Source organism: Papio anubis, chromosome 5 (genome assembly GCF_008728515.1).
Source record: "Papio anubis isolate 15944 chromosome 5, Panubis1.0, whole genome shotgun sequence".
Classification (NCBI taxonomy): domain Eukaryota; kingdom Metazoa; phylum Chordata; class Mammalia; order Primates; family Cercopithecidae; genus Papio; species Papio anubis.
Window position 1 is genome coordinate 167,428,458 of NC_044980.1, and position 24,239 is coordinate 167,452,696.

General features: G+C 40.7%; 1 long non-coding RNA gene across 1 annotated transcript in view; it reads left to right on the plus strand.

Annotated features, from left to right (window-relative positions):
- Positions 1–24,239, plus strand: part of LOC103885604 — a 40,150-nt gene that overhangs the window by 4,277 nt on the left and 11,634 nt on the right. Inside the window, exon 2 of the long non-coding RNA XR_001904002.3 lies at positions 4,561–4,664. This is a non-coding gene — a long non-coding RNA (uncharacterized LOC103885604). The remainder of the gene's footprint in view (positions 1–4,560; positions 4,665–24,239) is intronic.

Below are 24,239 nucleotides of genomic sequence, written 5' to 3' on the forward strand. Positions count from 1 at the left end.
ACTAGCATATAGCAATTGTCTTTCTGGCCACAGCAATGCCTGATAATGATGTCTACTCAGGCTGGTGGCCCTGGCTCTTTGTTCTAAACCTTGAGTTGACCCTGCATGAACTCACAGGAACGGAGGTGCCGCTGAAGCCTCTCTTATCCTATGCCGCACCCAGTCTTTCAGTGAACTGGATCTGGCCCCCAGGGGAACGCCTTATATATTTATTAGTTAGGACTCTTGGTTGCGAGTGTTAGAAACTCAGCTCAAACTCGGATGAAGCTGGAAACCATCATTCTCAGCAAACTAACAAAGGAACAGAAAACTAAACACTGCATGTTCTCACTCATAAGTGGGAGTTGAACAATGAGAACACATGGACACAGGGAGGGGAACATCACACACCAGGTACTGTCGGGGGGTGAGGGGCAAGGAGAGGGAGAGCATTAGGACAAACACCTAATGCACCCGGGGTTTAAAACCTAGATGACAGGTTGATGGGTGCAGCAAACCACCATGGCACATGTATACCTATGTAACAAACCTGCACATTCTGCACATGTATCCCAGAACTTAAAGAAAAAAAAAATAAAAGAAAGAAACTCAACTCAAACTCTTCAGTAAAAAGAGAACTTTACTGGTACATAAATCCAAGGAAGGGGTGAAGAACTGGGCCTCAGGAAGGATAGCTGCTCAGCTGGACTCAGGAACAACCAGAACCAGGACACGGCATGTTCTGAAACACTGTTTCTGCCTTGTTTCTTGGCTTTTCTCTATAAGCAACTTTATTTTGTCTTACTATAGACTGCCTCTTTTGAGGTAAGATACATGGTGACATGGTCTGAGATTTTTAATGCCACCTTTTCGGCCACCAGAGGGTAACTGATTTGCATGTGGTTTCATCCCAAGACCAAGCCTCAGGGAAGGGACCCATTGGCACAGCGGGGTTGGGTGACCACCATGGGATCCACCAACTATGACCAGAGTGGGAGAATGTAGCTATAGGAGAGAGGAAGTTTCTAGAACGGCAGAGAGTCCCACCTATTCATGGAAGCAAATGACAGCCAAATGGGTCAGTCAATTAAATTCTAACCCTGGTTTTTACTTTACCTATGAAAGTTTACCATTTAGGTTAAACAATTCCTGTTTTACTGAAGTTAAACGCTGTCTTTCTCATTAAACAGAACAGTAAAGGGAAGTGGTTAAGTGGGGTATTTAAGGATATAATAGCATCACCTCCGAGAACTCTTGTGAGGATTAAATGCCGTAATACAGGAAAAGTGCCCAGCACACAGTAAGAACTCAATCCATGCTAGCTGTTGTTATTATAAACAAAGGGAATCCTTCAGAAGGCATTTATGAAAAGCCATTCACATGTGTGTCCTTTCTCCTTAGTTTCCTGGGGGTGGAAGTCTGCAGCGCAGCCAGCCTCAGTGATAGCTGGCAAGAGTTGGGTGTCTGGTTGGGGTACGGGTCTTGTTACTGCGTGTGCTTCTCTGGGGAATGGGCAACAAAAGTGAAGCCTCAGTGGTGTCCACGGCAGGATCGGATTCTCTGCCCATCCTCTAAAACCTCCACCCCATGCTGACATTAAAGTGAATTCGTTTCCTGAGACAACCTAATTTCCTCTGAAAAGGTCTAATTTTCCCAGGAAGTGGTTCATTTCATCCAAACCCAAAATGATTTCAGCTGTCTGATGGAATAGGTGTTCCTTGTTCTTCGCCCCGACGTCTACATCTCTGTCACTTCCTGGAAATGCAGACAGACAACTGTACAGAGCATTGCGATCCTGTCCCAGGATTTTCCAGACCGTAAAGGAAATGTGGATATTAGACCGGCTGTGCCCTTGAGCAACACCCAGTACCTAAAATCACTGGGTTTCCAAGAGGGACTACGTGGAGGAGGCATATGGTTTTTATAACTGACAAGACATTCTGATTCATTAGAACCACTGAAATTGTGTGCGAGGGAAAGCTGCACAAAAGAAGACCCCTTAGCTCATAGCTGTCACCAGGCTAGTGGGTTGGAGCCTTCAACAAATCACCTCGCCTCTCGGGCTTAGTCCTCTCATCTCTAAAATGGAAATGAATGGGTTTTGAGGTGTAAATGAGACAAAGACTGGGAAATGGCGCCCATCGCACATTGCCTGACTCACAGGGAGCACTCCGCCTCCTCTGGGAGCACAGTAGAAGCAGAGAGGGAATCACCCACCCTCTGCCAACTGCTATCAGTCGGCAGTCAAATTGTTCTCTAAGCACCACTTTTCTTTAATCAGGCTATTCTTCACTGGGGCTGTTTTAATTAAGGGTCTGCTGTCAACACAAAACATATGTTCTGAAGTCTTGCTTTGGTTACTAATGATGCCCGGGATGATTAAGTCTGGAAGGAATTTCCAGCCCCGACTTGCTTGGCCTCTTCTCCCTCCCCCCAGTCCCTCAAGCCCCCATTTCGCTCACATCTCAGCTTTCACCCACTTACACAGTCCCTGGCACTGTTACCCTTTTGGAAACTGACCTAGAAAAGCAATCTGTTCCAATCAATATGCATGGTGTAATATCCCAAAACACGCTTCTGACCATCTCTCATTCCTGCTGATAATTGTTCCATTGAGATCCAGGCTAATAATTTGTTATTTTTCAAACTACATTATTCAAAAAAAGTTACATACACACACACACAACGTATACCATATATATGTATAAACACACACACTGACATGTACTTATATGTGTATAAACACACCACATATACTTTATATATGCATACACACACTACACATACTGTATATATGTATACATGCACTATATACACTGTATATATATACACATACCACATATATGTGTGTATATACACATACATACTATGTATGTATACACACACACCACATATATACATGTATACACACACCACATATGTATGTATACACACACACCATATATACTATATATGTATACACACACCACAAATACTATGTATACATACCACTTATATGTGCATACATGCACACCACATATACTATATATGTCTACACACATATATACTCTGTGTACACACACAACACATATAAACATGTATACACACACCACATATGTATGTATACACACACACCACAGGTACTATATATGTATACACATACTATATATGCACACATGCACACCACATATATTATATATGTGTATACACACCATATATACTATGTATGTATACACACACCACATATATACATGTGCACACACATCACATATGTATGCATACACACACCGCATATATTATGTATACACACACCACATATATACATGTGTACACACATCACATATGTATACACACATCACATATACTATATATGTATACACATACTATATACGCATACATGCTCATCACATATACTATGTGTATACACACACACCATATGTACCATATATGTATACACACACCACATATACTATATATGTATAAATATACCCCATATACTATATATGTGTGTATACACATCACATATATATTTGTATACACACACTACATATACTATATATATGTATACACATACAGTGAACTGGAGAAGGGGCAGAGTGGTTGCCTATTGACTTAGCTCAGTTGTTTCTGAATTGTCACAGGTGTGGCAGACGACCTCTTACACTGGTCTCCACCTGTGGGTATTTATACTCTGTAATCCCTTTCCCTTGAGTGTGGGCAGGATCCAGTGACTTGTTTCTAACCAATAGAATGCAGCAAAAATGATGATGTCATTTCCAAGATTAGGTTATAAAAGACCCTGCCTTCTGTCTCACTGGGACTGTCTCCTGGCCTCTTGATAGTGTGCTCTGATAAAGCCAGCTGCATTGTGGAGGGGCCTGCCTGGCCAGGCACTAAGAGGGGCTGCAGCCTAATAGCCACTTGAAACCCTGAAAGTGAGTCCACCCCAGTTAAGCCTTGAGACAACCCCAGTCCTAGCTGACACCTTGATTGCAGCTGAGTAAGACACCCTGAGTTGGAGGACTGAGGAGCTGTCCCCAGATTCCTGACCCGCAGAAACTGGGAGATAGTAAATGTGTGCTGTGTTAGGCTCTAAGTGTGTAGTCATTTGCTGTGCAGGCAGCAACACACAACTAATACCCCTAAGCAATTCAGCCTGGTCCGAAATTTACAAACTCCTGAGATTATGCGCCTGGTAAAGTGGAATAAGAGACTCTTGTGAAGAGGAAGATAGGGCCTAGCTCAGAGTGCTGGTGTATGAGTTGAAATAGCATTTGCTCAGTGACAGCCCGGGCTTGGCTTATAGCAGGTTTCACATAGCATTAGCTATTATCACTGATTCCTCAAGGCCTGTTTTGTCTATTTCCCTCTCTGGAGACTTTTCTCAGTCCCTTTGCCTCCCTCACTAGGGAGAGCTCATCACTCACTGTACCAGGAACTCACACTGAACCTATTGGAACCTTGCCACTCTATGCTATAGTCTTTTTATTTTATGCGAACCCCCTTCCCTCCACTATACTGTGAAAGTCATCATTGTGTCTATAGCACCTATAGACCTATAGTCAAATTTTAAAAATCACCTTTTCTACCTTTCTATTCCAGGCAAATATGGTACCATGTTGAGACGCCTGGGGATGCAAATGAAAGAGCTTTTCTGAAGACTTTGTTGCCTTCAAAGGTAAGGAGAACCGTCTCAACCATCACAGGTGAGTTAAGCGCAAATAAAACTCATTATTGAAGGAAACAGCAGGAGTTCAGAAAAGTCATGTAGAAGAAGTGGGGCTTTGATTGTGAAATTCTTTGGTCCTCAAAGGCCAGAAATGTTAAACTTCCTCTTCATTTTGCTCACGAAGAGATGGGAGTAGGTGTCAGGAGCTCTTGGAGATAGTCTGGCACGGGTAGGTACCAGTGTGTCCATTTTACAGATGAGGAAATGGAGGCAATTAAAGAAAAAAACAGGTCGGCCACATAGCTAAGTATAGGTCCAAAAGTGACTTTATTTTAAATGCTCATTTGCCTGACTAACCCTGAGTCTGGGAATGCCTCCAAAATGTCTAGTTGATGTATCACTTTTTATGTGGGACACCTATTCATTGTAGGTTTCTTCCAAAACAACCCTCGGTGCTGTTGCAGAAATCACAGGCTGTGACGCCTGCAGCATTCTCTCAGCCACCTACACATTCCTTCCAGAGCACGTATACTTTTGCCCCAAGATATAAGCCTTGGGTCTGGGGGGTGGCGGTGCAGAGAGCTACCTGTCCTTCAGCTGCCCAAGACCGTACTTCTGCTTGTAAGTTTCCCTTAATAAATCACCCCAGGCCAACAAACTGGATTAGTCTGCCTCATTCTTTGGTTTCTCCGCACCTTTGGAATTTGGGGGTCATTTTGGATACAAGGCCCTTTCACGGAAAGGCCAGTTAGTATGGGAAAGAGGGGGTAGAGCTGGGACTCAACCTTAAGGCTGCTTGTTGCAGGAGGTCACGCTCCTAGAGTCACCGTATCATTAAAGGTACCCTGCAGTTCTGGGTGGATATATCTGCAAACTAGAGGGCCACTCATTTAAGAGAAATACCAGGTTTCCCTTCTCCTCCCCTGGGCCGAGGAGGAGGAAGAGCAGCATGCACATCTCGTTAAGGCTTCTTCCTTGTTCTTCCCGTCTAAAATTTTATTTGTTTCTTTTCTTTTCTTTTTTTTAATTATAAAAGTCATGAATGCTCATAGAAAAAACCCAGGCATTTTTAACATTTTTATTTTATTTATTATTGAAGCAGGGTCTCACTGTGTCACCCAGGCAGGAGTGCAGTGGTGCAAACACAGCATATTGTAGTTTCGATCTCCAAGGCTTAAGGGATCCTCCTACCTCATTTTAAATTTTTTTATAGAGACAAGGTCTCACTTTGTTGTCCAGGCTTGTCTTGCACTCTTGAGCTCAAGCAATCCTCCCACCTTGGCCTCCCAAAGTGCTGAGTTTACAGGCATGAGCCACCACACCCAGCCAACACATGCATTTTTTAAAAAACAAAACCACAAGAGTTTTACGTGTGCACAGAAAAAAAAAAAAAAGTCTGTTTTGTTGACCAATGTGCCCACAATGCTTAGTTTGGAAGGAATTAGGTAATTAATAAATATTTATTTAACACACAAACGTGTTATTGCCAAGGGGCTAGATTATGGGAGGCATTAATTTTTATTTTATACACTTCTGTATTGTGATTGGTAATTTTATGTGTCAATTTGAGTGGGCTAAGGATGTCCAATGAGCTGGTAAAACATTACTTTTGGGTGTGTCTGTGAAGATGTTTCTGGAAGAAATTAGCACCTGAATCAGTCGACCTGGTAAAGAAGATCTGCCCTCACCAATGTAGGAGGGCATTGCCCACTTCACTGAGGGCCCAAATAGAACAAAAAAGGCAGAGAAAGGGCAAATTCAGTGTCTCTCCTTGAGCTGGGACATCCATCTTCTCCTGCCCGTGGACACTGGAGATGCTGGTTCTCAAGCCTGTGGACTCCAGGACTTACACCAGCCCCCGCTACTCCCTTTCTGTGTTCTCAGGCCTTTGGCATTGGCCTGGGAGTTACACCATTGGCTCTTCTGGTGCCCAGGACTTTAGAGATAGACTAAATTACACCACAAGTTTTCATGGTTCTCCAGCTTACAAATGGCATTTTGTGGGATGATATGGTTTGGTTCTATGTCCCCACCCAAATCTCACCTTGAATTGTAGTTCCCATAATCCCTACGTATAATGGGAGGGACCTGGTGGGAGATAATTTAATCACAGGCGTGCTTCCCTCATGCCATTCTTGTAATAGTGAGTGAGTTCTCATGAAATCTGATTTTTTTTCTTTTCTTTTCTTTTTTTTTTTTTGAGACAAGAATCCTGTTGTCACCAGGCTGGAGTGCAGTGGCGCGATCTTGGCTCACTGCAACCTCTGCCTCCTGGGTTCCAGCGATTTTTTCCGCCTCAGCCTCCCAAGTAGCTGAGACTACAGGCATGTGCTGGCATACCTGGCTAATTTTTGTATTTTTACTAGAGACGGGGTTTCACCATGTTGGCTAGGATGGTCTCCATCTCTTTACCTCATGATCCGCCTGCTTCGGCCTCCCAAAGTGCTGGGATTACAGGCATGAGCAACTGTGCCTGGCCAATCTGATGGTTTTATAAGGGGCTTTTCCCCCTTTGGTTCAGCACTTCTCTATCCTGCAGTCATGAGAAGGACATGTCTGCTTCCCCTTCCACCGGGACTGTAAGTTTCCTGAGGCCTCCCAGCCATGTGGAACTGTGAGTCAGTTAAACCTCTTTCCTTTATAAATTACCCAGTCTTGGGCAGTTTTTTACAGCAATGTGAGAACAGAATAATAGGCGGGATTCCTTGGCCTCTGTAATCACATGAGCTAATTCCCATAATAAATCACCTAATATCTATCATCTAGTTATCAATCCATCCATCCTATTGATTTTGCTGCTCTAGAAAAGCCTGATTAACATATGTATTATTCAAATTTTTAAATAATCATCTGTACGTGTATGTGTATACATATATATATATATATTTTTTTTTTTCTTTTCTTTTCTTTTCTTTTTTTTGAGATGGAGTTTCACTCTTGTTACCCAGGCTGGAGTGCAATGGCATGATCTTGGCCCTCACCACAACCTCTACCTCCCGGGTTCAAGTGATTCTCCTGCCTCAGCCTCCTGAGTAGCTGGGATTACAGGCGCCCACCACCATGCCTGGCTAATTTTTGTATTTGTAGTAGACACAGGTGTTCTCCATGTTGGTCAGGCTGGTCTTGAACTCCCAACCTCAGGTGATATGCCTGCCTCGACCTCCCAAAGTGCTGGGATTACAGGCATGAGCCACTGTGCCCAGCCCCCGATTATACATTTTTATATACAAATAATTCATTGTTATACTTTAGCTGTAAAATTGCAGAAGGTATGGAGTAAATACTTATTTAAAAAATTAAAAAACAAAATTGGCATGTGTATTAGTTTCCTAGAGCACTGTAACAAAGTACAACAAACTGGGCAGCTTAAACAACAGAAACTAATTGTCTCAGAGTTCTGGAAGGCAGAAGTCTGAAATCAAGCTGTTGGTATGGCCACACATCCTCTGGAATCTGTAGGGTAATCTTTACTTGCCTCTTCTAGCTTCTGATGGTTTGTTGGCAATTTTTGGCAATCTTTGGCTGGCAGTTACATAACTCCAATTTCTGCCCTCATGACATCCTCCCTCCTGCATCTGTGTCTTCACATGGCTGTGCTGTCTTCCTATAAAGACACCAATCATACTGGATTAGGGCCCATCCTAAAGACCTCATTTTAACTTGATTACCTGTGTAAAAACCCAGGTTCTGAAGCCCAGAGACAAAAGGACAACACCCAGGTCCATGGTGAGCTTGGATGTAAACCAGGAATTCCTTTCAACTTTCAGGATGTGTCTAGTTGGGAAGAAATAACTGGAGATACAGTAGTTCCCTCTTATCCGCAGTGGATACATTCCAAGACCCCTAATGGATACCTGACACCTTAGATGGTGCCTGTCTTTGTTCATTTTCTGTTACTAGAATAACACAGACTGGAGAATTTATAAAGGACAGAAGTTTATTTGGCTCATGGTTCTGGAGGGTGGGAAGTCCAAAAGCATGGTGCAGGCATTTGGCAAAGATCACCTCATAGCAGGAAGCATCATATGGCAAGTGAGTGCAGGAGACAGAGACAGAGGACTCAAGTCCTTGGATAACTCACCTACTCCCGAGATAATAGCAATCTATTTATGAGGGATCCATTGTCATGATCTAATCACTTCTCAGTTTTTCCCTTTTTGTGGAGAACAAGGTCTCGCTGTGTTGCCCAGACAGGTCTCCAACTTCTTGGCTTAAGTTGTCCTCTCACCTCTGTCTCACTAAGTGTTGGGATTATAGGCATGAGCCGCTATACCTGGCTTCTTTCCAACTGCTTTTTTTTTTTTTTTTTCCTCTCTGAGATAGAGCCTTGCTCTCTTGCCCGGCTGGAGTACAATCGTGCAATCTCACATCACTGCAACTTCCACCTCCCAGGTTCAAGCGATTCTCCTGCCTCAGCCTCCCAAGCAGCCAGGACTACAGGTGTGCATCACCACACCCAGCTAATTTTTGCATTTTTAGTAGAGATGGGTTTCACCATATTGACCAGGATGGTCTTGGTCTCTTGATCTTATGATCTGCCCACCTCAGCCTCCCAAAGTGTTGGGTTTACAGGTGTGAGCCACCATGCCTGGCCCAGCTGTTTTTCTTTCTAATCCCTTCTTTAAGACCCCTCCTCTTAATGCTGTAATGTTGGCAATTTAATTTCTTTTTGAAATTATTTTATTTATTGTTTTCTAATTTAATTTTAATTTTAATCTTTTCCAAAGACAGGGTCTTGCTCTTTTACCCAGGCTGGACTGCAGGGGTGTGATCATAGCTCACTGCAGCCCCAAATTCCTGGGGCTCAAGTGAGCCTCCTGCCTCAGCCTCCTGAGCTACTAGGACTGCAGGGATGTGGCACCATGCCTGGCTAAGTTTTATGTTTTTTTTGTAGAGAGGGGGTCTTACTATATTGCCCAGGTTGGCCAGGAACTCCTGACCTCAAGAAATCCTCCTGCCTCAGCCTCCTAAAGCACTGGGACTGGAGGTATGAGCTACCATGCCCAGCCATGGTAATTACATTTTGATACAAATTTCTTGGACATATTCAAATCATAGTAGTAAGAAACCCTATATATATAGTACTATATATAAATTTCTCTAAATACTTCTATATACATGATATATATGTCTTATTCATATGTACTTATGATAAAGTTTAATTTATAAATCAGGTAGAGTAAGAGATTAACAATAACAATAATTATAACAATGTACTGTCATAAAAGTGTGTGAATGTGGTCTCTTTCCTCTCAAGCTATCTCATCATACTGTACTCATCTATTTTCAGACTGTAATTGACCACTGATAAATATCTGAAACTGCAGAGGGCAAAACTACTGAAAGCAAAACTGTGGTTAAGGGGCGATACCGCCCATTGCCATAGTGGGGTGAATGAATTTTCAGAGTGTGGGGTTAAATCCCATGCTCACTTCTGCTTAGCTGTGTAACACTGGGCCAGCCAGGCCTACCCACGAGTGTCTGTTTTCTTGTGTGTAAAATGGGGAGAATAGCACCCATATTGCAGGGTTATCTTGCAACTCAAGGCAGTTGTAATGTAGCTGGCACATTATAGGCACTGAATAAATGGTAACTATGATTATTGTCATTATTGTGGTTATATTTACTGTCTTAACAGAAGACAATCTTCTTTTTTTTGAGATGGAGTTTCACTCTTGTTGCCCAGGCTAGAGTGCAATGGCGCAATCTCGGCTCACCGCAACCTCTGCCTCCAGGGTTCAAGCGATTCTCTTGCCTCAGCCTCCCTAGTAGCTGGGATTACAGGCATGTGCCATCGTGCTCGGCTAGTTATGTATTTTTAGTAGAGACGGGGTTTCTCCATGTTGGTCAGGCTGGTCTCAAACTCCCGACCTCAGGTGATCCGCCTGCCTCGTCCTCCCAAAGTGCTGAGATTACAGGCATGAGCCACCGCGCCGGGTCGCAAAAGACAAATTTAAATCAATGAAAGAATTTTACTCTAACACTCTTTTTGGGAGTGGCTGAATTCATAATCCGGGACTATATGAAACTAACTTTTCTTGACATTGTTGGAAAAATCAAGCATTCCTGTGAAAGCCAGGGAAACCAGTTTCGTTAACCTATATTAGGCAGGGATATTTGGCTGGTGACAGCCATTCTTGAGTAATGGGCGCTAAATACCACTTCCTTCTAGAGAGCTCTCAGGCAGCTCCCAGGCCTCATGCATTTTGGAAAGCAGTGTCCTTTATGTAATCGGCTGCGAAAAACATATTCCAAAGAGAAACATACGCCCCAGTAGTTACAGGGAGATTTTGCAATGCTGTCTTCTAAGAACAAATAAAGAGACAGATCTGAACCTGAGGGCCAGGCCACTTTGTTTGATGTGTTCAGATTTCATGCGACAAGAGGGAATAACTTCTAACAAAGTTACTTCTAACAAAGCATAAGTAACAGGACCAGGAAACCTCAAATCCCTCTCCTGAGGTGTCCCAGAGGACTCAGAAAAAGTTAAAAGCAAGTTGTGTTCTTCGTATGAAAACACTCATTTAATTGCTTCTGCAATTAATTAGTTCAGTTCTTGCCAAATTGCAGTCAGACACATGCCCACATCAGACTCTCCCCTCCCTGGTCTTGTTAGGTGTTTGGAGAAGGGAGGTTGCCCTGACAGCAAATGCGCCCCTCATTGTTAGTTTCAGTGGCCATGTGAGTGGTTTTTATTGGTTTGTTTTTTTCTGTTTTTAGGAATATGGATGAGGCTGTCAATTTAAAAAGAAAAAGTCAGGCTCTAGCCCTTGATTGGCTGTTGCTGCTCAAGCTGGCTATTTAGTTTTAGAGCTGATTCTCTGCTTCCTTAGATGGTGCATTCACATGAAGCTTAGTTACGTAATACATAAGTTTCTAAAACAGGAGTCATCCCATTTACCAGGTGATGGAGAGGCCCAGGTTGGTCTCAGATGCAATCTCAATAGGCAGTTGCTACTTGGGATGACTTAAGAGGACCAGGGCCTTTATCCACTCCTCTCACCCCACTCATACCACCCGAGCAAGAAAAGTCCTTTTTTTTTTTTTTTTTCTTTTAATTAACTTATCAACATGGTAGCAAAGACCCTTTGGGTTTTCATTCGTTTGGCTTCAGAAATCTTCTCTCTAGGTACAAAATAACTAAGAAGAGATACCGCTATTCCTGTCACCCTCAGACTGTTCACTTCTTTGCTTTTCCACCTCAAGGTCTCCGCACTTGTGGATTTGGTTTCCTGCCCTGCTGGCTTTCAGTCTGGTGCACTCTAAGGAACAGCCTGAGGAGGCACAAGTGGTCCTCTTGCTTCCTTGAGTTGGTCATCCAAGTTTCTGACAGTAACTCTTGCTTCCCTGATTCCCAGAACTGGGTTTCAGCTCCAGGGTCTCCAGATCTGCGCACAGAGTTGGAGTTTTCAAACTAGTCTCTTTGTTTACAGAAGTATGGGCTACAGTATGTCTACCAAAGGGTTTTCCTCAAACGTCACCATCACTGTCTTCATCATTTCTGTCACAATTAATGTTCATCATTATTTGGTGCCAGGTACTATAACACTCGCATTACATAGACAATTACATTCAATACTCATAGCAATCCTGTGCAAGAGGTGCTTTTCCTTTCCTCATTTTGAAGATGAGAAAACAGAGGCTCAGAGAGGTTGCATTACACATCCAAAATCACACAGCAAGTAGGTAGTGAAGCTGATGTGTAAAGCCATGCTCTCTGACTCTAGAACCTTTACCACTCCAATGTACTTTTCATATATTTTTCCACCTTGCCTCCCTGTTCAAAGATCCCTTGATGGGCCTGTCACCTCCAGGATAAAGGGGCAGCTCCCCAGTGTGGCTGTCAATGCCAGTCTGAGCTGATGCAAGCCTTATGTTCCACCCAGGACAGGGATAGGCCTCATGGCCTCCCATGCTTTTCACATTCTGACCATGTCCAAGGCCCAGCGTGCTGGTCATTTCCTCTGAAACACTATTTTCTGAATCTCCCACGACACCCTCTTCCTTCCTGTAACTCTTCCAACCTCAACCTTTATCCCACCCTAGATTTGATAAAAACCATGTTTATTAAACAGGACACATTGTAAAGATTCTAATGGGAGGCACCTCTAGATTTTTTTAAATTAAATTTTAATATTTTTCCAAATAAATATATGCAACTATTATTGCCTTTTAAAAGAGAAATATTGCTAAAAGACAATATTAATCAGCGACTTGGCTCTACATGAATCTTTTTCTCAGAGGCAATTACTTTCATCTTTAAAGCTGTTTCTTCTCCTTTTGAAAACATTTTATAAAACATGTTTATCCAGCTACCTCTTGATTCTCCAATTTTAACCATTTTTTTCTTGACTTTCTATTATGATATGTCAAGATTTTAGCTCTTATATACTCCCATTTCCTTCAACACCCCAAAATAGTTCTATCACAATGTTTGGTTAAATTCACTTTCAATGTTTATATTATTGTGACTATAGTATATATCACATACTGCTAAGACAAATTTGGAATAGAAGTCTATTCCTATCTCTTTATAACTTTTTTAGAGTTATTACTTGCTTTATTATTGCTATTTTTATTTCCTTAATTTTCTTAGGGTCTCTGTATCTTTCAATAGCTCATATTTCCACATGGTCAAACGTGTCTGTTGAACTACCAGTTCTGCATGACACTCCCTGGAGAAAACCCTGTGGACTCTGAGCTCTGCTCTTCAGGATGCAGCAGACCCATCATTGTCATTATCCACAGAATTCCTTTCAGGTATCTCCTTTGCTGGATTAGCCGTTTCCTGGATCTTATATCTTTGTCTCTTTTTAGTTAATTCCCTTGTGTGTTAGTTCGCTCAGGCTGTGAAACAAACACCAACTGTTTGACTTAAACAATATACATTTATTTTTTTTCACAATTCTAGAGGCTGGAAGTCCAAGATCAAGGTGCCAGCAGGTTTGGCTTATGGTGAGACCTCTTTCCTTGGCTTGGAGATGACACCTTCTTTCTGTGTCCTTGCATGGACTCTTCTCTGGGTGAGGGGAGAAAAACACAGAGCTCTGCTGTCTTTTCCTCTTTTTGTAAGGACACCAGTCCTATTAGATTAGGAATCTACCCATATGTCCTCATTTAGCCTTAATTACCTCCTCTAAGGTCCTGTCTCCAAATATAGTCACATTAGGGGTTAAGCTTCAACATGAATTTTAGGAAGACATCAGTCAGTCTATAATACAATTTTTATGGTGTTTACCTGCTAAAGGGTACAAGGAAAGATCACTTTTTGAGATGTTGCTTTATTTTTATCCTATCTTTATACTCAATAGACAATCTGGCTGCCTACAGAATCTCAAGTGAAAAATTACTTTTCTTAAGAAAAAAATAGTTTGGCATTGTGTAGCAAGATTAAAAAGAGCATTTTCTTTTATCCAGCACTTCCACGCCCAAGCATAAACCCTAGAGACAAATTTTTACATATATGTGAGAACACCTGTATAAAAGTATGCATAACTTACTGTGTAAGCAAGGCGGTAAATATGACTCATAGAATGCAAGTATAAAGTACTTTTTATTTTGTCTAACATTGTCTCTTTAAAATTTATTGGCCCTGGATAAAAGCTTGGGCAAGCTTATGGCTTTTCTGGTTATTCTTAGAGACTAGAGAATACTACTGTTACTTTAAATCAGAGAAGAGAGTCATAGTGTAGAAATTACAATGTTTAGTCCAATACATAAGCAATTTTTCAACCTTCACTCAAACATAATACTTTTCCATCCTCCAGGCCAACCCTCCATTTAGTGGTGGTCTGGGGGAGGGAAGGGATTGGGCGTAGGGGGTGCATTTGGTTCCTCCAGCTGCCATATCTTCCAAGGGTCTCCTTGGGCAAAATTCAAAATGATTGCAGACCACCTCTTTGTCTCAAGAGCCACCTTTGGTTCATGAGAACACGAGAAACATTGATACATCCTCTGCCCCTACGCAGAAGAGGCCAGGATGATCCAGTGCAGCGGTCACTCTCCTTACTCATCCATGCATCCATACATGCATCCATCCGTGCATCCATCCATGCATCCATCCATGCATCCATCCATGTATACATCCATGCATCCCCCTGTCCATCCATCCATGCATCCATCCATGCATCCACCCATCTATCCATCCATGCATCCATCCATGTATTCATCCATGCATCCATCCATGCATCCACCCGTCCATCCATCCAACCATCCATCTACCCATCCATCCATCTATCCGTATCTACCATCTATCCATCTAACCATCCATTCCAATGCATCTATCCATCTACTTCCATTCATCCATTATTCATCTATCATCCATCTATCTATCTATCTATCCATTCATCTATCTGTCTATCCATCCGTCTGTCTATCCATCCATTCACACGCCCATCCATCATCTAAATTCATCTATTTCCTACCTATTCCATATCTATCTATCCATCCATCCATCCATCCATCCATCCATCCATCCACCCGTCCATCCATCCAACCATATCCATCTACCCATCCATCCATTCATCCATCCATCCATCCATCCATCCATGCACTCACCGATCTATCCATCCACTCACCTGCCCATGTATTTATTCACCTACCCATTCATCCACCACCCACCCACCCATCCAGCCAGCCAGCCATCCAGTCCCATCCAGGCAACCACCTAACATCCATTCATTCTTCTATGCATCTGTCTTGTCTACCCCAGCATTTCTTGAGCCAGAGGCAGACAGTAGTTCTAAACTGCAGAGATCACAAAGGACTCTTTTGAGATCTCTCATAAAGCTTGAGGTGAGAGACAGGCATCCTCCTTCTGCCACTTAAGGGGATAGTGACGCAGACATCATCACAACATCACTCTTCAAACAAAATCTCCTCCAGAAAGCCTCTTTCTTCCTTCAACTTTTACAAGAAAATGTTTATGTTTTCACATTTGACACAAAGAGGCCACATTTAAATAAACACATTATGTCTTTAGACCACTTTCATTGCAGTTTTGAACCTCAGATATGACAAATTCTCATATCAATGTATCCCTAATTTCTTTTATAATTTATTTTTTTACAAATTATGACATAATAAAACTTGATAAGTGATTACTCATGTAAAATATTTCCTTTAACACTTTATAAGTTAATCAAGTGGATAGCCCAGTAGATTTTAGTTGTTGCTTAAATAGGGAGTTCTCATGATTTTAGTATTATACAAGTTTAGTTGAGCCTACACTCAGAAATAAGTTTAGAAAATAGCACTATAAAAGATGGGGAGTGAGCAGTAAAATAACCCATACAGGATGCTATGCCATAGGAAATTAGATGTTTTCACTGCTTCTGTGGTCTCAAAGTGAGTAAAGGGCTCGAGAGTCATGAAGCTGATTTCTTCCATTGTAAAATCTGTGTATGGCCCTTGCTTTGGTATCTGAAGGTTATCATTCCCTGGTGCCTCAACAGAAACATCCAAGTTGACATCTTATTTATATATGTTTTGATATCAAAAGATTGGAAACAAACTTTATATCCATAAGTAAGAGACTACATAAATAAGTGATGCTATATCCATGGAAACCAACCATCCAATTATGCTAAATCCATGAAGCATCATACAACAATGATAATGAACCAGGGCAACACTGATTAACGTGGATAAACCTTACAAACAAAATTCTAAGGGGACAATTCCATATATTGTACGTATTATAATTTGTATACATTAATATGTGTATCATTCTATATTTTAAAGTGCAAAATAATATTGCTTAGGAATACATGGATATGTAGCGAAGTATAAGGAAATTTGAGGCATCAGATACAGTTAATAATGACAATGATGGCAATATTTGCTTCTAGGAGGTGGGGAGAAGGATAGGACATGGAAAATATATTCAGAGGGTTTCAACTCTCTTGGTAATGTTTTATTTTTTTGAGTTGGAAGATACTTGGTTTTCCATTGTATTATTCTTCACACCTTGTGATTTATCTTTTTTTTTTTTTTTTGAGACAAAGTCTCACTATGTAGCCCAGGCTGGAGTGCAGTGGCGCGATCTCGGCTCACTGCGAGCTCCGCCTCCCAGGTTCACACCGTTCTCCTGCCTCAGCCTCCTGAGTAGCTGGTACGACAGCAGCCTGCCACCACAGTGCCCGGCTACATTTTTTGTATTTTTAGTAGAGATGGAGTTTCACCGTTTTAGCCAGGATGGTCTCGATCTCCTGACGTCGTGATCTGCCCACCTGGGCCTCCCAAAGTGCTGGGATTACAGGCATGAGCCACCGGCACCTTGTGATATATCTTAACTAGTTTAGTTTATGTTTGAAAGAAAATACTTTTTTTCCTTCACAATTTGAAGACTCTCATCCATTCACCAGTTTCCAATGTTGGTGGTAAGTAAGCTAATGCCGTTTTCAGATCTGATTATTTTAGTGAGATCTATTTCCTTCGCCCCGCTTCCCAACTCTGGGAGCTATTAGAAGCATTGCTTTTTGAAACATTCTTTTTTTGGACACTGCTGGGCTCTTTAAGTATGGAACATAGACTCTTATATAGATATTGTTAAAGAGATCACTCAAATTTCCTTTAATCATGGGAAATTTGAGTGATCTCTTTAATAATATCCTCTCTCCTCCATTTTCTCTGCTCATGTTTTCTCTAATTACAGTTATTTGGATGTTGGACTTCCTAGACTAATTCTCTAATTTTTATTTACTTTATTGATTTTTGACCTATTTCTCTTTTCATTCTAAGGGATTTCTTCAAATTTATCCTTCAATCATCTAGTGAATTTTTAAAATTTCTTCTATTACATTTTTAATTTTAAAGGTTAATTTTTCTTAATTTTCTATCTCTACATTGTCATCCCTTCTTATTTCATGGATACACCATCTTTTCATATCTCCTAGAACATTAAATATATCCTTCATAGTTTTAATGTCTTTTCTATTCCTTGCATCGTGTCTGTTTGTTATGAGTTTCTTGTCTCCTCCTTTTTTTCTTCTCCCTCTTCTTGCCCCTTTCCTCCCCTTCTTTTTTCTTTCTTTTCTCCTCCTCCTTCTTCTTTTCCTTCTAGTTTTTGTTTAATTTCCTTCACAGTATAGGTTTTCATCAAATGTCTGCACATGCTTGGCAAACCATTTCTATAGAAGAGAATGTGCTAAAAAGCTGAATGAAGATTTGTGTTTATGAGTTGAATAGGTTTCACTATAGGGCAGCTTTCACTATAGGGCAGGTTTCACTATAGGGCAGCTGTTCTCAAAGTGTGGTCTGTGAACCCCTGAGAGTCACTGGGATCCTTTCAGGGGTCTATGGCGTCAAAACGATCTTGATAATAATATTGAGATGTTATCTTCCCTTTGTGCTGGGTTGAAAATTATAGTGATTATGCAAAAGCAGTGATGGATACGATGGATAATTTCATGTGTCAAATTGGCACAGGGTGCTCAGGAATTTGGTCAAAAATTACTGTGAATGTTTCCATGAGGGTGCTTTAGATTAAGGTTTAAATCTGTGGACTTTAAAAAATTGTAGCAAAATATACATAATATGAAATCTACTCTCAACAAATTTTGAAGTGTACCGTATAATATTGCTAACTGTATGTACATTGCTGTATAGCAGATCTCCAGGACTTTTTCACCTTGAGTGACTGAAACTATGTCTATTAAATAGCAACTCCTATTTCCCCCTCCCCTAACCCCTGGCAACCACTATTTTACTCTCTGCTTCTATGAATTTGACTACATTAAATTACTTCATAAAAGTGGAATCAGGTAGCATTTATCTTACTGTGATGAATGTATTTCATTAAGCATAATCTCCCTAAGTTTCATTCATGTTGTAGCATATGACAGAATTTCTTTCTTTCTTAAGGGTGAATCTTACCCTGCTGTGTGCATGCACACACACACAGACGTACACACACACACATATTCTTTATACATTTATCCATTAATGAACGTTTAGGTTACTTCCACCTCTTGGCTATCGTAAATAATGCTACAAAGAACAGGGGAATACAAACAAGAGGCCCTGTTTTCAGTTATGTTGTATATATGCCCAGAAGTGGGACTGACAGATCATATGGTAGTTCTATTTTTAATTTTTTGAGGACACTCCATACTATTTTCCACAGCGACCGTACCATTTTACATTCCCAACAACAGTGCACAACAATTCTAATTTCTCCATATTTTAACCAACATTTGTCATTTTCTGGTTTGTTTTTGTTTTTGATAATCGGCCATTCTAGCATGTTGCTGTCTAGTATCCTTGAATTTCTTTTTTTTTTAATTTTTTTTTTATTATTATACTTTTAAGTTCTAGGGTACATGTGCACAATGTGCAGGTTTGTTACATATGTATCCATGTGCCATGTTGGTGTGCTGCACTCATTAACTCGTCATTTACATCAGGTATATCTCCTAATGCTATCCCTCCTCCCTCCCCCTATCCCATGACACACCCCAGTGTGTGATGTTCCCCACCCTGTGCCCAGGTGTTCTCATTGTTCAATTCCCACCTATGAGCGAGAACGTGCGGTGTTTGGTTTTCTGTCCTTGCAACAGTTTGCTCAGAATGATGTTTTCCAGCTTCATCCATGTCCCTACAAAGGACATGAACTCATCCTTGTTTATGGCTGCATAGTATTCCATGATGTATATGTGCCACATTTTCTTAATTGAGTCTACCATTGATGGACATTTGGGTTGGTGCCAAGTCTTTGCTATTGTGAATAGTGCCGCAATAAACATACGTATATATGTGTCTTTATAGCAACATGATTTATAATCCTTTGGGTATATACCTAGTAATGGGATAGCTGGGTCAAATGGTATTTCTAGTTCTAGATCCTTGAGGAATTGCCACACTGACTTCCACAATGGGTGAACTAGTTTACACTCTCACCAACAGTGTAAAGTGTTCCTATTTCTCCACATCCTCTCCAGCACCTGTTTTTTCCTGACTTTTTAATGATCGCCATTCTAACTGGGGTGAGATGGTATCTCATTGTGGTTTTGATTTGCATTTCTCTGATGGCCAGTGATGATGAGCATTTTTTCATGTGTCTGTTGGCTGCATAAATGTCTTCTTTTGAGAAGTGTCTGTTCACATCCTCTGCCCACTTTTTGATGGGGTTGTTTGATTTTTTTCTTGTAAATTAGTTTAAGTTCTTTGTAGATTCTGGATATTAGCCCTTTGTCAGATGAGTAGATTGCAAAAATTTTCTCTCATTCTGTAGGTTGCCTGTTCACTCTGATGATAGCTTCTTTTGCTATGCAGAAGCTCTTTAGTTTAATTAGATCCCATTTGGCTTTTGTTGCCATTACTTTTGGTGTTTTAGACATGAAGTCCTTGCCCATGCCTATGTCCTGAATGGTATTGCCTAGGTTTTCTTCTAGAGTTTTTATGGTTTTAGGTCTAACATTTAAGTCTTTAATCCATCTTGAATTGATTTTTGTATAAGGTGTAAGGAAGGGATCCAGTTTCAGCTTTCTACATATGGCCTTGAATTTCAACTTGATGAATATTCTTTACTGTTTCTTGTAAGGCAGGTATAATGGTGAGGCACTCTTTCAGCTTTTGTTTACCTGGAAAAGTATTTCTCCTTCTTTTTTTTTTTTTTTTTTGAGATGGAGTCACGCTCTATCACCCAGGCTGGAGTGCAGTGGGCAATCTTGGCTCACTGCATTCTCTGCCTCCCAGGTTCACACCATTCTCCTGCCTCAGCCTCCCAAGTAGCTGGGACTACAGGCACCCACCACCATGCCCAGCTAATTTTTTTTGTATTTTTAGTAGAGATGGGGTTTCACTGTGTTAGCCAGAATGGTCTCAATCTCCTGACGTCATGATCTGCCCACCTTGGCCTCCCAAAGTGCTGGAATTACAGGCATGAGCCACTGCGCCCAACCCTCCTTCATTTTTGAAGAAAAGTTTTGCTGGATACAATGTTCAAGCTGGACAGGATTTTTTTCCTTTTGGCACTTTCACTATATCATCCCACACACTTCTGAATTACAAGGTCTCTGCTGAGAAATTTGCTGATAGTTTTACACAGACTGTCTTTTACGTGGCATGTCACTTTTCTTTTACTGCTTTCATAATTTTCTCTTTGTCTCTGACTTTTGAACATTTGGTTATAATGTGTTTGGGTGATAGACTTTTTTGGATTCATCATTTGGAATCCGTTGGGTTTCTTAAATCTGATGTTCATTTACTTCCCCAGACTTAGGAAGTTTTCAGCCATTATTTCTTAGAATAAACTTTCTGCCCCTTTCTTTCTCTCTCTATTCTGCTTGTTCTGGAACATTCATAATGTATATATTTTTAATGGTGTTCCATAATTCCCTTAGGCTTTCTTCATTCTTTTTTCTTTTTGTTCTTCTGATTGGATAATTTCAAATCACCTGTCTTTGAGTTTGCTTTTTTCTTTTTTTGCGTGATCAATTCTGACATTGAATCCTTTAGTGAATTTTTTAGTTCAGTTATTTTACTATTTAGTTCCAAAATATATAATTCTTTTTTATATTTTCTGTCTTTCTTGATTTTCTATTTTGTTCATGCATCATTTTCCTGAGCTCACTGAGTATCTTTATGATGGTTATTTTGAATTATTTTTCAGGTAATTCACATACCTCTTTCCTTTTTTCTTTTTTCTTTTTTCTTTTTTTTTGTTTTTTTGAGATGGAGTCTCACTCACTCTGTCATCCAGGCTGGAGTACAGTGGCATGATCTTGGCTCACTGCAACCCTCCGCCTCCTGGGTTCAAGCAATTCTCCTGTCTCAGCCTTCCAAGTAGCTGGGATTACAGGCTCACACCACCACACCCAGCTGATTTTTTGTAGTTTTAGTAGAGATGGGGTATCACCGTGTTGGCCAGGCTGGTCTCAAACTCCTGACTTCAGGTAGTCTACCCACCTTGGCATCCCAAAGTACTGGGATTATAGGTGTGAGCCACCGTGCCTGGCCACATATCTCTTTTCTTTAGGGTCAGTTTCTAAAGATTTACTTTTTTTTTTCTTTTCTTTTGGGCCATGCTTCTTTGTTTCTTTGTATACCTTGTGACGTTGTGTTGGGATTTATGCGTTCGAAAAAACAGACACACCTTCCAGTCTTTAGTAACTGGCTTTGTAAAGAGAGATATCTTTACCAAGCAGCCTGGTGTGACGTTCTGAAGTGTCTCAAACATTTTCTGTGGAGATGTCTTCTCTGGACTTGTGCATGTAAATTACCAATTAGAGAGATTTACTGTTTTCTTTTTTTAGCACTCATAATATCTTGCTTTCCCTGGCGTCTGTTTGTAGTATTGCAGGTTCTCTGGATCTCTTTTCAGCCTCCTGGTTATTTTCCTCAGAACTTCCCAGGCTTCTAGCGCATGTCAGATCTTGTCAGTGCTTTGAGTTGTGCAAGATAAAAACCAGTTTTTTTTTTTTCAGAAGCCTCCACCACCACCCTACCCCCACCAAAACTGTACTAGTAGATGCATGCTAAATTATTCTCCCCTCCCTCCAACTCCCAAGGAAGAGGTCACCAAGGCTGTGTCTGTTATACTGCTGGTCCTCTGGCTATGTCTATTATAGTGCTAGCTCTCTTTTGTTTTTATTGGCCCCCAGACACCTAGAGTATGCCAGGCTCTGTCAGCACTCCCAAACAGGTGAGAAATAGATCCGTCTCAGCCTCCCAAATGGACGGAATGTTGGACACACACTTCAACTCTTTCTCCAGGAAGAAGCCAGGAGCTGGGAGTTTCCCCCAGTCATGGCATGCTGAGCTGGAGAGAAGAGCTTAGGCAGGTGGGTGCTATGAATTTTTCTACAGTTCTGATGCAACTGGTTTTGTGCTTGCTGGAGGTGCAGGAAGCTCTTAACTGTTCTTGAGATTTCTCACAAAGGGAATTGGTTTATGTATTTTTGTTGATTTGGTGTCTATAAAGGAAACAAGGATTTTGGGCTTCCTATCCTGACATTTTGCTGGCCTAAATTAGTGGACTTTGAGTAATGCAGATTGCTCTCCATAACGTGGGTGGGCCTCATCCAATCAGTTGAAGGGCTGAATAGAACAAAAAGACTAACTTCCCCTAAGCAAGAGAGAGAATTTTTTGGCAGACTACCTTTGGGCTTCAACTGCAACAGCAGCTCTTCTTGATTCTACAGCAGACTGCCTTCAGACTGGAACTCACCATTGGCTCCATTTTGGACTTGTTGGTTTCCATAATAAGCCAACTTTTTATAATAAATATCGTGTGTGTGTGTGTCCCATTGGTTCTGTTTCTCTGGAGAACCTGGAGTAATACAATGGCTAAAACTACTGGTACAAATCAAGGCACCATGCTTTACTAATGTTTTTGAATTCTTTATTGCCACATGTTGAAAATAAAAACAAAATGCCAGTTTCACTTGGGAATGTTCTTCATGAAGCAGAAAATATATTGGTTTTATTAAATCTTGACCCTTGAGTAAATATCTTCTTAATATTCTGCAACAATGCAAAATATATATAAAGCACTATTGCTGCAGGTGAACTATGACGGTTAACTCAAGGAAAAACACTCTTGTGCTAAATTGGCAAGTGGAATTAGCTACTTTTTTTCTTGGAACTCCAGTTTTTTTTTTTTTTTTTTTGAAAGAATAACTGGAAGACTATTCAGACTTAGGTATTTGGCAGACATTATCTTGCAAATGAGTGAAGTTAGCTTATCACTTGAAAAAAAATGACTGACAGTATTTTCCACCAATGATAAAATTCAAGCTTTAAAACAGCAATTAAAATTTTGAAAATTGTGTTTGTCAGAGTGAGATTGTTATCTTATGAATACTTAAGCTTTTCTGATGAGATCAGCAGTAATAATAATGACTGACATTTGATATTATAGAATCAAATGTGTTAACATGTTGGAAAATCTGCATGATTCTGTGAGCCAGTACAAAATCACCTATTGGTAAAAAACTTATTCAAAATACCAGAAGGGCCAATGGATTTTAACACAGCAGAAGATAAAAAGTTTAACGATAAGGTTTCACATAACACACAGCAACTAACCTTTAAGAAACTATTACTTGTGCACTTTTGATGTGGTATTAAATAAATATATCTACAGTTGTTTGAAAAAACTATTGAAATATTCCTCTTTTCCAGCTACACAGCTCTGTAGTCCTCACATGTTTCAGCCCAACAATATCTCACAACCTATTGAATGCAGGAGCAAATAGGACAATTTAGGTTTATTATTAAGCCAAACCCTGAAGAGACTTGCAAATTTTAAAACAATGCCACTCTCTTCACTAATGTTTTTCTGTTTTGGATAAAAGTTATTTTTAATAAAAATGTTTTTTATGCACATAATGGGTTTGTTATTGTTATTTTATAGTGAACTAATCAATATTAAAAATGTTTGGTTTTAGTTTCTAAATATTGGTGGATACAACTCACGTAAACAAAATCTCTCTGCAGACTTCAATACATTTTAAATATATTAAGGGGGGACCGGGCGCGGTGGCTCAAGCCTGTAATTCCTGCACTTTGGGAGGCCGAGGTGGGTGGATCACTTGAGGTCAGGAGTTCAAGACCAGCCTGACCAACATGGTGAAACCTTGTCTCATACTAAAAAAGATACAAAAAATTA